General features: G+C 34.8%; 1 protein-coding gene across 1 annotated transcript in view; it reads left to right on the top strand.

Moving 5' to 3' along the window:
• KIAA1217 (sickle tail protein homolog) overlaps positions 1–12,218 on the top strand; it is a 733,798-nt gene that overhangs the window by 23,888 nt on the left and 697,692 nt on the right. The gene's annotated exons all lie outside the window — the stretch shown is intronic.

Here is a 12,218-nt window from a genome sequence, read left to right as displayed (position 1 = left end):
AACCTGAGAGTCTAGGTTTTGCTTAGAAAATTAAAATGAAAAGGTATGAATTCCACTGACACCTTTTTAACTTATCAAAGACCCTAGGAATATTTTTGGATTCAGGGTATTAATAATAGCTTCTATGCACACAATTTTGTATAGGCTTTTGTTGTCTTTAAGCCCTAGTTTTTAAGGCCCATTAAAAAATCATTTTTAGAATGAAATATGTGAGAATTTCATAAAACATCTGGGAAATTAGCCAGTTTCCCTGAGGGAGTGCCCTTGAAAAGTCAGATAGAACTTCCAAATTGCCATCAGAACCCACTCCTTCATCCCATCCTGACCACTTCTGCCCAAAAAGTGCAATCACTAGGCAAATTGGAAAGTGGGTTAGGGCTTCCTGTTCCCAGTATTATTTTAATTTAATGTCTTAGAGTTGTCACCTTTCACCTGCCTGCCTCTGATAGACCCCATGCACTGCACAGCATGTGGGTAAAATAATAGGTAAAACATTATTATTATCTGTTGGAGTCAGGGTCACTCTTATAAATAACATCTTTTAATCCCTTTTTTTTTTTTAAACCATGATGAAATCCTGCTATTGCTGTCACTGCTGGGGTATGCTACTCCTTTCCAATGCTTATAAAAGTAAATAAAGGTAAATCAATAATCACTGCTGTTTCTTACCTAAACCAATCCAAACCAACGAAGGTAATTAAAAATGTTCTCTTAGTATGTTTACCTTTAGTATAAGTAAGGTGTTAAAAATTTCAAGAAAAATTTCCTCATTTAGGCATCAGAGTGTTTGTTTGCCTTTGGGGACAATAGGAGAAATGTAGTGTAAACCCACCTGTTCAGAGTTGAAGAGAAATCAACCCTGATACCTAAACACATACAATGGGTGCTTCTAATAAAATTTTTGGAATTTTTCTTTTGCATTAAATCAGATACACAAGGTTTCTTTTTTTTTTTTTTGATACACAAGGTTTCTTATATTTTCTTTTATTATTCTTGTTTCTATTCAGATTTCCTATCTTTTTTGCTTTAAAAATATTTTGCTATTGCAACCCAAGTGTCCATTGACAGATGAATGGATAAACAAAACATGGTAAACACACACACAAACACACATACACACACGCTCACACTAGAATATTATTTTTTAAAAGGAAGAGAATTCTGACACGTGCTACCATAGGCATGATCCTTGAGGACATTATGCTAAGTGAAAGATGCAAGTTACCAAAAAAAAAAAAAAATCAAATATTATGAGGCACCTTGAGTAGTCAGATTCACAGAGACAGGAGTAGAATGGTAGTTGCCATGGCCTGGGGGGAGAGAGTTTGGGGAGTTAGTGTTTAACAGGTACAGTGTATCAGCTTTGTCAGATGAAAAGAGTTGTGGGTTAAATGGTGGCGATGAGAACCCAACACTGTGAAGGTACTTAATGCTACTGAACAATACACTTAAAATGGTTAAGATGGTGCGAGTGCCTGAGTGGCACAGTCATTAAGTGTCTGACTCTTGGTTTCTGCTTAGGTCATGATCTCAGGGTATTGAGAGCAAGCCCCACATTGGACTCTGAGCTCAGTATGGAGTCTGCTTGAGATTCTCTCTCCCTCTGCCTGTCCTTCTCATGTGCTCTCTCTCTTTCTCTCTCACTCTCTAAAAAAAAAAAAAAGAATAAATCTTTTAAAAAATGGTTTAGATGGTAAATTATGTTGTGTATTTTACAATTCAAATTATATATAAATTACAATATGTTATATGTATTAATAGCTTTTGTTCTTTCCATTAAATCTATTATTAGCTCTTGGAATAGGATAACTCATTGTCATGTTAAAGAAAAAGCTTCTTAATATTTATTATTCATTATCTTAAAATTAAACTGGATAAAAATATTTTCCAAATGTATCTAGCTTCTGAAGTATGGTCTATTTATAGTCTTGATTTTTGGGATGTGCTAGCCTTTGCAGGAGCAGACCGTATGTGATGCAATATGCTTTTGCTCTGTTTTCTCTTTAAAATTTCTCCTTTCGTTTTCACAATTGTCAATGAGGAAACTTTTATCAATGAAGACTCTGAGGCTCAAAGAAATTAAGTAACTTACTCCAAGTCATTCACAGTGCCGCAGCCAGGTCTTGAGCTAAGTCTGTGTAATGAGAAGCTTTGGACTGCGTGGAATGGAAATCCCAAATGAAAAAGGCTTCAATGAGTAGATACTATAGTTCATATATTACAGTTCCTGATGGGCAGGTTTCTGGTCCTGTATCTTGGGTCTAGATGTTCCTCTGTTCCTTGCTTAATTCTGCCCTCCCATTGTGTTTGGCACAATTCTCTATCTGTGGCCAATCGGCCAATGGATTCTTGAGGGATCATCACACAGATCTCGTTGGCCAGGATGGATTCACATGCCCATTTTTAGACTGGTCACTGGCCAGCAGAAACTGATGAACTTGTTATAATTTGGGGTCAAGTTGGGATGCCTGGGTGGCGCAGCAGTTGAGCATCTGCCTAATCCTGGGGATTAGTCCTGCATTGGGTCCCCATGGGATGCCTGCTTCCTCCTCTGCCTATGTCTCTGCCTCTCTCTCTGTGTCGCTCATGAATAAATAAATAAAATCTTAAAAAAACTTGGGTCAAGTGGATATTGAGGAATCCACCACCAAGACCATTAGCCTGTTTGATTTTCAGGGTCCGTGTCACTTTCTTAGGCTATTGATATCTTTGATCTCTTTATGCACTGAATGGCCCTAAACTTTTTTGCTTTTTTATGATTGTGTCTGGTTGACTAGTTTCTAACTCTTGCTGTCACTGTAAACTGCTGCTACCAGTTTGTCAGTGCACCTGTTCCCAGCAGTATCGCCCTTCCCCCTCTGATTATTTAATTATCTGCTTCTTAGCTGGTGTGTCCTAGGAAAATGGAAAAAAAAAAGTCACCTTATTAGGGCTTTATGTACAAATTTAAAAATAGACAAATAGTAATGGCACAGTGGTCTCTTCTAAGACAAAAATATGTGAACTTTAATGCATGTAACTTGCATTATCACTTTTTGCTGTTCACATTCATTTTTGCACATTTTAAAAAATATTTTATTTATTCATGAGAGACACACAGAGAGAGGCAGCGACACAGGCAGGGGGAGAAGCAGGCTCCATGCAGGGAGCCCAATGCAGGACTCGATCCCAGGATCCCGGGGTCATGCCCCAAGCCGAAGGCAGACACTCAACCCCTGAGCCACCCAGGCATCCCCATTTTTGCACATTTAATCCTGCTTTGTAGGTTTCTCAACAGTCAATATTGGCTAATGAGTAACTTCTGTGAATTTTATAAATTATACAAAAGAGAACATAATACTTATACATTTTTAAAACTTGTTTTTTAAAGATTTCACTTATTTATTTGAGAGAGACACAGAGCATGAGCCAGGTGGAAGGGCAGAGGCAGAGGGAGAAGTAGACTCCCCACAGAGTGGGAGCCCAATGTGGGACTGGATCCCAGGACCCTGAGATCATGACCTGAGCTGAAGGCAGATACTTAACAAACTGAGCCACCCAGGTGTCCCAATACTTGTACATTTTTTACACAGAATTAGTAGAATTAGAATTTTTAGCATTCTTTTAAAAAATTTATTTATTTGACAGAGAGAAAGAACCAGAGAACACAAGTGGGGGGAATGGCAGGGAGAACAGGAGAAGCAGGCTCCCCGCTGAGCAGGGAGCCTGATGCAGGGCTTGATGCAGGGCTCCATTCCAGGACCCTGGGATCGTGACCTGAGCCAAAGGCAGACGCTTAAGGACTGAACCACCTTGGTACGCCAGTTTTTAGTATTCTTAAAATGCTGTTCAAGCTTCTTTTTTTTTCACAGTGTTATTAGATTGATTGACTGTAGGGGAAGATTTATTTATTATAGGGGAAGATAAGGTTGAATGGTATGGAAGAAGCTGATTGTGGAAGATTTTTATTGCCATATTGGGTAACTTAGCAGATTCTCTTCAATTTTACTCCTAAGTAAATATCCTTAAGGGAGGAAGAGAATGAAGTCACACTACCAAACTTGGGTTCAAAATGGTGGATAAAATTAATAAAGAAATACTTCCTTGAATTCATATAAATGGTTAAAAAAAGCCCATCAAAATTTATTTAAGCCCTTGTGTTGCAACTTAAAAATTTATCTAATTTTGTATTCCCCTCCATAATATGTGTGTAATTATTTTAATATGAGTTATGCTTTGATTACTTGTCATTGAGTTAATTGATGCACCAGAAAGACATGCTGTGTTTATCTGATGACTTTGCCTGCAGACTGTCCCACATCCAGGAGAACTTGCACGTCTGGCCATGACCTTGGTCCTGAGTGGAAGTTGAAGCCCTCCAAGTCTGGTCTTCCAACTACTAAAGCCATTGTGTCTGCCTCACTTTTACACAGTGGGATCCCTCTTATACCCAGTATTTTACACCAGCTTTTCTCACAAAGTGCTTACCTCCAGCCTGCTGACATTACCGGTCTTCTTTCCCTCTTATGTCTTCCACTATAACTGCTTTGATGTTTCTGGCAGTTTTCTACCCTTCTGAACTTTGGATTTTGACTCTAGCTACCCTGCTGTCTGCACCCTGACTCAGCCCATGCGGGAGAACAGTACTGAACACGGAAGGTTTTCATAAAATAGTGTGACTGAGTCTGAGTCTTTCTGGAAACTTGCCCTGAGAATGGTCTGTGAGAAGCGCTTAAATGGGCAATAGTATAGTCAGGGACACCCGTTAAAAGACATATAGAAAGCCTCTTTGGCAGGAAGGCTGGCATGATTTGGTGTCTGTTCTATGTAAGGACTATGGAGACCCTGTGAACTAAGACTTGAGTCAGACTTTTTCCCTCTTTAGATTAAAGACGGTCATGTGGGTGAAATGTTGATCCATGTGAAAGGTGTAGGTATTTCCCTATGTTTAACTTTATGATTGCAATCATATATGGGATCTATGAGAATAAGACATAATTAAATATAACTTAACAAATGAGCTAGTTTCCCCCTTTCTTCCAAGTAGAATAAAATTAAGAACACTGTAGTTAATGGAATAATTACTGTCCACCACTGATTAGAGTGAATTCTTTGGTTCGGAACAATAAATGTCATTCTGCTTACATACAGGGCTTGTTTATTCATTGAACTTTTGACTTACGGAAACTAGCATTTTACTGTAATAAACACTCGGTTACATCTGTTATAAATTGAACACAACTGGTTATTCCAAGAATAGTGTTCCAACTCTAAACCAAAATTATAAGCAGCTGTCTGCTAATAGATAGGCACATTAACTTCCCACCTTTGTGTCCTGTTATTTAAAAATGTGTATACCTCAAAAAGTCAAGTTCAAATGGATGTACTTTCTTATTTGAGAAATATGTTTTAGGGGTTCATGTTCTTTTCTTTGCTCCCTCTGAAAAAATGAATCATTCTGTGTGGAGAGAAAAAGGCCGTTGCAACTTTTTTTCTTTGTGTTGTCCTTTTATATGAATTCAAGGAAATATTTCTCTATTAATTTTATCCACCATTCTAACTAAATTTAACTTTCTTTCTGTTTTTTAATTCTTACAAAATTTAAATTCACTTTGTTAGGTGATTTAAATTCACTTTGTTAGGTTTTCTTTTTTTTAGTATTTATTTTTTTTTTGGTGTTTGCTTTTCTTTAGTACCAACTTGGATAATATTCCTACAACTTTGGGGGAGGTAAAACTAATTTGTTTGTAAATGATAAGCCTGATATTTAAGCATTAGTTTTTCATTTTCTTATTAACTTTCTTAAATGATAAAAGAAATAAAATATGAAAATCTTGGAATGTAGAGAAAAGTAAAAAATTACTTATAGTGTTATCAACCCAACAAAACTATTGTTATAATTCTGGAATATTTAGTTACATGACTTTTTATAGGCTTGTTTCTTTTTAAAAGAATGGTTGTCATCTTGATGTGTATACATCCTTATATTTTTTTCATCTAAGGTTTATACACATTGCTTTTTTTGTTATATAATGTTCAAAACTTTCCATTTTTTATGCCTCTGAGGAGATAGATGTATGATGGTTTTCTTAATATTTTTTATATTGTTTAATTTACTTTTCACTATGATGAATAAACTATAAAATAAAGATTAGCAAAGGTAAGATATTCTTAAAGTAATAATATTTTCAGATGCTAAAATGTCTTGATAATTGACTTTTCAATAGTATACTAGTATATTAAACTTCTAGGATTTTAAGTGTATAATAGAATTATAACTATACAATAGCTGATAATTTAATTGGGAGTAATATGTGTCTTCAAGAGGCAATTTTCTGGATTTTAGGTGAGACTGAATCTTTTTCCAAGTTTATTTTCATGGTGCATTTGGTCTTTTGTAAATTGTTCTTTGGTACCTGACAACTTATCTACTGCGTTTCTAACATTTGTCTTGTTTATCTGTATATTAACTGACTGCTCCTTATCATGCTAAGAAGTATAAAATTTTTCTTTCAAATGTTTTTTTTCATGTAGCACTTGATACATAAAAAATATTGGAGCACACATGTAGGTTATAAAAATAAATCTATGTTATTATATTACCTTGGTAACTGGAACCACGCAGCTTACCGCTTACCTGGAATCCAGCTTAACCAGAACATCAGCATTCAACTTAATGGAATCGTAGCCCAGTAAATCCACTGGTGTGTTCTTTTTAGCCTTTTTTTCATTGGTAAGCTCCAGTCTTTGGGATTTATTGTTCTCTTAGACTAAGTCAGAAGAAATAGAAAATCTGAACAGTTTGATTACTAATAATGAAATTGAATCAGTTATCAAAAACTCTCGGGGCCCCTAGATAGTGCAGTCAGTTAAGCATCTGACTCTTGGTTTTGGTCCAGAGCATGATTTTGGGATTATGGGACCAAGCTCTGCAATGGGCTCCAAGCTCAGCAAGGAGTCTACTAAAGTTTCTCTTTCCCCCTCCCTCTGTCTCTCTGCTCTCTCTCCCTCTCAAATAAATAAAGAAATCTTAAAAACAAAATGCAAGAAACAAAAACTCCAAACAAATGTCAAAGACCTGATGACTTCACATGTGAATTCCACCAACCATTTAAAAAAGAATATCTATTTTTTCAAACTTTTCAAAAAACTCTAAGAGGATGGAATGCTTCCAAATTCATTCTATGAGGCCAGTGTTACCCTGAGACCAAAAACCTGGGCAACACCACAGAAAAAAAAAAGTATAGGCCAATATCACTGATGAACATAGATACAAATATTATCAATAGTGTATTAAAGGAATCGTATGCCATAATCAAATGAAATTTATTCAAGGATGCAAGCATGACTCAATATTTACAAATCAATCAATGTAATACATCACATTAGTAAAATGAGAGATAAATATATGATCATCTTAATAGATCCAGAGAAAGAATTTAACAAAATTCAACATCAATTTATGATAAAAACTCAACAAAGTGGGTATAGGGGGAATATATCTCACCATAATAAAGACCAAACATGACAAACCCACAGCTAATATGATACTCAAAGATGAAAAACTGAAAGCATTTCCTTTAAGATCAGTAACAAGACACGAATGCACATTCTTGCCTCTTTTATTCAACATAGTATTGAAAGTTCTGACCACAGCAATCAGATAAGAAAAAGAAATAAATGGCATCCAAATCAGTGAAGAAGGCGTAAAACCATCAGTATTTGCAGATGACATGATACTATATATAGAAAACCCTAAAGACTTCACCAAAAAACTATTAAAACTAATAAATGAATTCAGTAAAGGCACAGGACACAAAATTAAAATACAGAAATCTGTTTCTATAATGAATCATCAGAAAGAGAAATTAAGAAAACAATCCCATTTATAAAGGCATCAAAAAGAATAAAATAATTATGAATACATTAAACCAAGGAGATGAAAGACTTGCACATTGAAGTTATTTTTAAAGTTTTGTCACATATGTTTGCATTTTAAGCAATATTTTGTTTACTTTTGCTTTTTCTAGTTTTTAAAAAATTGTATCCCACTCTATGCAACTTGGTACTTCTGCAATATGATATTTCTATGAATTATCTGTGTTGTTGCATTTAGATATAGTATATCCATATTTATCCTGATAAATTTTTGGTTGAAAGAATATACTACAATTTATTCATCTGTTCTCTGGTTGATGAGCATCTGAGTTTTTTTCCAGTTTGTTACTATTATAGATAATCCTTCTATGAATGCTGCTGTAGGCGTCTACTAATGTGCACATGCAAGAATTTTTTAAAGTGTGTTCCTGAGAACAGATATACTTACTGGGTTACGGGGTATGAAGAGCTTCAGTTTTAATGTTAAGGTTGCATTTTTTTAAAAAGACTTTATTTATTTATTCATGAGAGAGACAGAGAGAGAGAGAGGCAGAGACACGGGCAGAGGGGGAAGCAGGCTCCATGCAGGGAGCCTGATGTGGGACTCAATCCCAGGTCCCCAGGATCACGCCCTGGGCTGAAGGTGGCGCTAAACCGCTGAGCCACCCGGGCTGCCCAAGGTTGCATTGGTTTTTGAAGTGACATACCATTTTAATTTTCCCAGGGATTTCTAAGAGTTTTTATTGACCTGCATCCTTTCCTGTGCTTTGTATTGTTATACTTTCAGTTTTTTATAAATATATGGAAGTAAAATGGTACATTGTTATCATTTTAAAATTATATTTTCCTGATTACTAATCAGACTGAGCATCTTCTTATTAGTTTATTTATCATTTGTAGTCCCTCTTCTGTGAAATGCCTGTTGTGTCTTTTGCCTATTTTTCTCCTGTATTATTTGCTTTATTCTCATTGGGTTCAAGGAATTTAAAAAATATGAATACTATTTCTTTGATGGTTATATGTGTATATAGTCTTCTTCCAGTGTTTGGCTTGTCTTTTTACTTTCTTTATGATATCTTTTAAAAAAAAGTTTGAGTTATAATTAACATACAATAAGCTGAACATATTTTAAATGTGCAACTAAATAAAATTTGACATCTGCATACATATGAAACCATGAACACAATCAAGATAGTGAATTTATTCAGCATTCCCAAAAGTTTCCTTGTACCTTTTAGTAATCCTTTTCTCTTGTTTCCTACACTCCCATCTCCATTGATCTACTTTCTGTCACTGTAGATTAATTTAGATTTTTTAGAGTTTTATACAAATGGAAGCATACAGTGTGTATTCTGTTTTGTCTGGCTCCATTCACTCAACACAATTATTTTGGATTCATTCATGTTATTGCATATATAGTTAATTCATTTTTATTACTGAATAATATTTAGTTCTATGGGTATGATACAATTTGTTTATCCATTCCCCCCCCCCTTTTAGGAGATTTTGTTTATTTATTTATTTGAGAGAGAGAGAGAGCATGTGCATGAACGGCAGTGGGGGAAGGGCAGAGAGAGAGGGAGAAGCAGACTCCCCCCCCTGAGCAGGGAGTTCCACCTGGGCTAAACGTGGATGCTTTACTGACTGAGCCACCCAGGTGCTCCTGTTCGTACCCCTTTTGTTGTATATTTGCATTGTTTCCATTTGTAGGCTATGAAAACCAAAGCCATTCATAAAAGCCTGTGAGTAAACTTGTGTTTTTTTTTTTTTTTTCTCTTGGCATACCTAGCAGTAGAATGGTTCGGTGTATGATCCATGTACATTTAAATTTTAAGAGAGTGTCCAACTGTTTTCCAAAGTAGTTGGACATTTTACAATCCAACTAGCATTGTATGAAGTTTTCTTCATGGTATCCTTCTATGAATAGAAGTTCTGAATTTTAAGGTAGTTGAATGTATTGATAATTTCTTTTTTTTTTTTTAAAGATTTTATTTATTTATTCATGAGAGACTCAGAGAGAGAGGCAGAGACATAGGCAGAGGGAGAAGCAGGCTCCCCGTGGGGACCCCAATGCAGTACTCGATCCCAGGATGCCAGGATCATGCCCTGAGCCGAGGCAGATATTTGCTTTACCACTGAACCACCCAGGTGTCCCTATACTGATAATTTCTTTCATTACCTCTTTTTTTCATGTTATTTAAGAAGTTCTTCCTTACCCGAGACCATAGTTATATTCTCCTATATGTTTAAGTTTTTTAGGTTTTGACTTTTGAATTCAAGTCTTTAATCCTTTGGTGTGGTGAGGGTGCTGTGATATGGAATCCATTTTATTTTTCCCATGTGGAAAAAGTTGTCTTAGCACCAGATATCAAACATCTATTCTTTCTCTTATGATGTTTAATGCCACCTCTGCCATACATCACATTTTTATGTATGAGAGGCTCTAGAGTGTCATCTCTGTTCTATTTCATTTTCTATCCCATCAGTGCCACACTATGGTGTTCAATCACTACAGTTTTATGATAAGTTCTAAGATCTGGTAGTGAAAATCTTTTTACTTTTTTTGTCTTTCAAGGGCTGTTCTTGCTTTTTACTCTTCCATATGCAGTCTGGAATCAACTTCCCAAGTAGTATTAAAAAATCTCTGGGATTTTTTAATTCTGATGGAATTGCATTTAATTCAAAGTTCAATTTGAGAAGAAATGAAATTTTTAAAAATTGAGTATTCTGACCCAGGACATGACATTTCTTTCTCTTTGAGTCTTTAGTGTCTTTCAAAAGAGTTTTATATTTTTCCATGCATGTTTTGCACATATTTGTTAGGTTTATTCCAAAATTTTATATATTGAAGGGAGGTAGTCTCTTTTAAGTTCTACTAGCACTTACATTAACATTTTAAGGACAATTTAGTTTCTTGCTTTTCATTTTTCCCTCCCATTATCTACTCCCTCAGTGTGCACCCAGATTTATCCTCCTATGAATTTAATCTGGAAGTTAACACACAAAAAACTAAATCTTTTGGAATAACATGTCCTTTTTTTTTCCAATAAATGTATGTTTTGCATTGTATTCAGTTACCATAATTGTAATAATTAAGATATTTGTTAGACTGTATTTTTTCCTCATAACTATTATGTATTTATTGAATTATCTCTAGGCAGTTAACCAGTTTTTATAGTACTGATAGTTATTTCTATTAAATGCCTTCAGTTTTTGAACTTACAGTTTTATTAGCCTCTTGCTGAGCTGGACTACATCATCATTCAATTTTTGTAAAAAACTTATTGGGTGGTAAATTTATTTTTCATCTTCTAGCTGGTATTTTTTATAACATTCTTCATTTACAGGTGTAATTATTTAACAGATGTTATCCTAACATGAATAGCACATAGATATTTATAAAATTCCTAAATCATAAACTTTCCTCCTCCATGTGCTATAAACTGCCTTGTAGTCTGGCATTTATTATTATAGAGGAGATATTGGAAGAGAAACTGTAGTTGGTTTTTGTCCTCCAGTTTGGTTGATTTTAGGACTCCTTAAAATTTTTTCTAAGTTCTAAATTTTTATGAGGCCATGTAATAATATTTATTTCTACTTGTTAAGTTTCTCTAGAAGATGTTAAACTATCAATTTCTGATGTCAAGTTTGCTTTTTTAGCTCTGGAATATTTTATCCTCTCCTACTTCTTATTATTGCTTCTCATCTATACATTTATTCTTATACTGGTGGGTTTTCTGTCTAAGATTTGTCCTTCGAGTATGCCATTCTCTTTCTGCATGTATTTTTTTACAACTTTATTCATTTTGGCCTTTATTTGGGGGATGCTTCTCAAGTTTATTCTCTATGGTATGAATTGATTTTATGTATATCTACTGATTTTATTTCAGTTACTATATATTTAATTTTGCTATGTTTGTTTCTTATTTCAAATAGTTCTTATTTAATACATTCTTTTATCATATTGGGCTCAAAAAACAGATGCTCTTAAAAATGTTTTTCTGCTTCTTAAAGTATGCGTATGAGACAGAGCAGGAGGAGGCAATAGAGGATTTTTCTTTAAGCCATATACTTTGCTTTTTCTTTTCTCAGGCAAGAGAAATTTACAGATAGATAATTGATTAATTTAGCATATATTAATTGCATATATTTATTGAGCACCTACTATATACCAGATACAGTTCCAGGCACTAGGGATATAGTGGTGAACAAAATACGCACACACACACACACACATACACACACAAACACAAATCTCCACTCTCATAGAGGTTATAATCTACCGAGGAGACCCAAGGAATAAGCAAACCAATAAAGCATTTATACATCAATGGAGAGATGTGATCTAGAGAAAAATAAAG

The sequence above is a fragment of the Canis lupus genome, chromosome 2 (genome assembly GCF_011100685.1).
Source record: "Canis lupus familiaris isolate Mischka breed German Shepherd chromosome 2, alternate assembly UU_Cfam_GSD_1.0, whole genome shotgun sequence".
NCBI lineage: Eukaryota > Metazoa > Chordata > Mammalia > Carnivora > Canidae > Canis > Canis lupus.
Note: the sequence above shows the minus strand (reverse complement) of the source record. Positions and strands in the feature narration are given on the sequence as shown.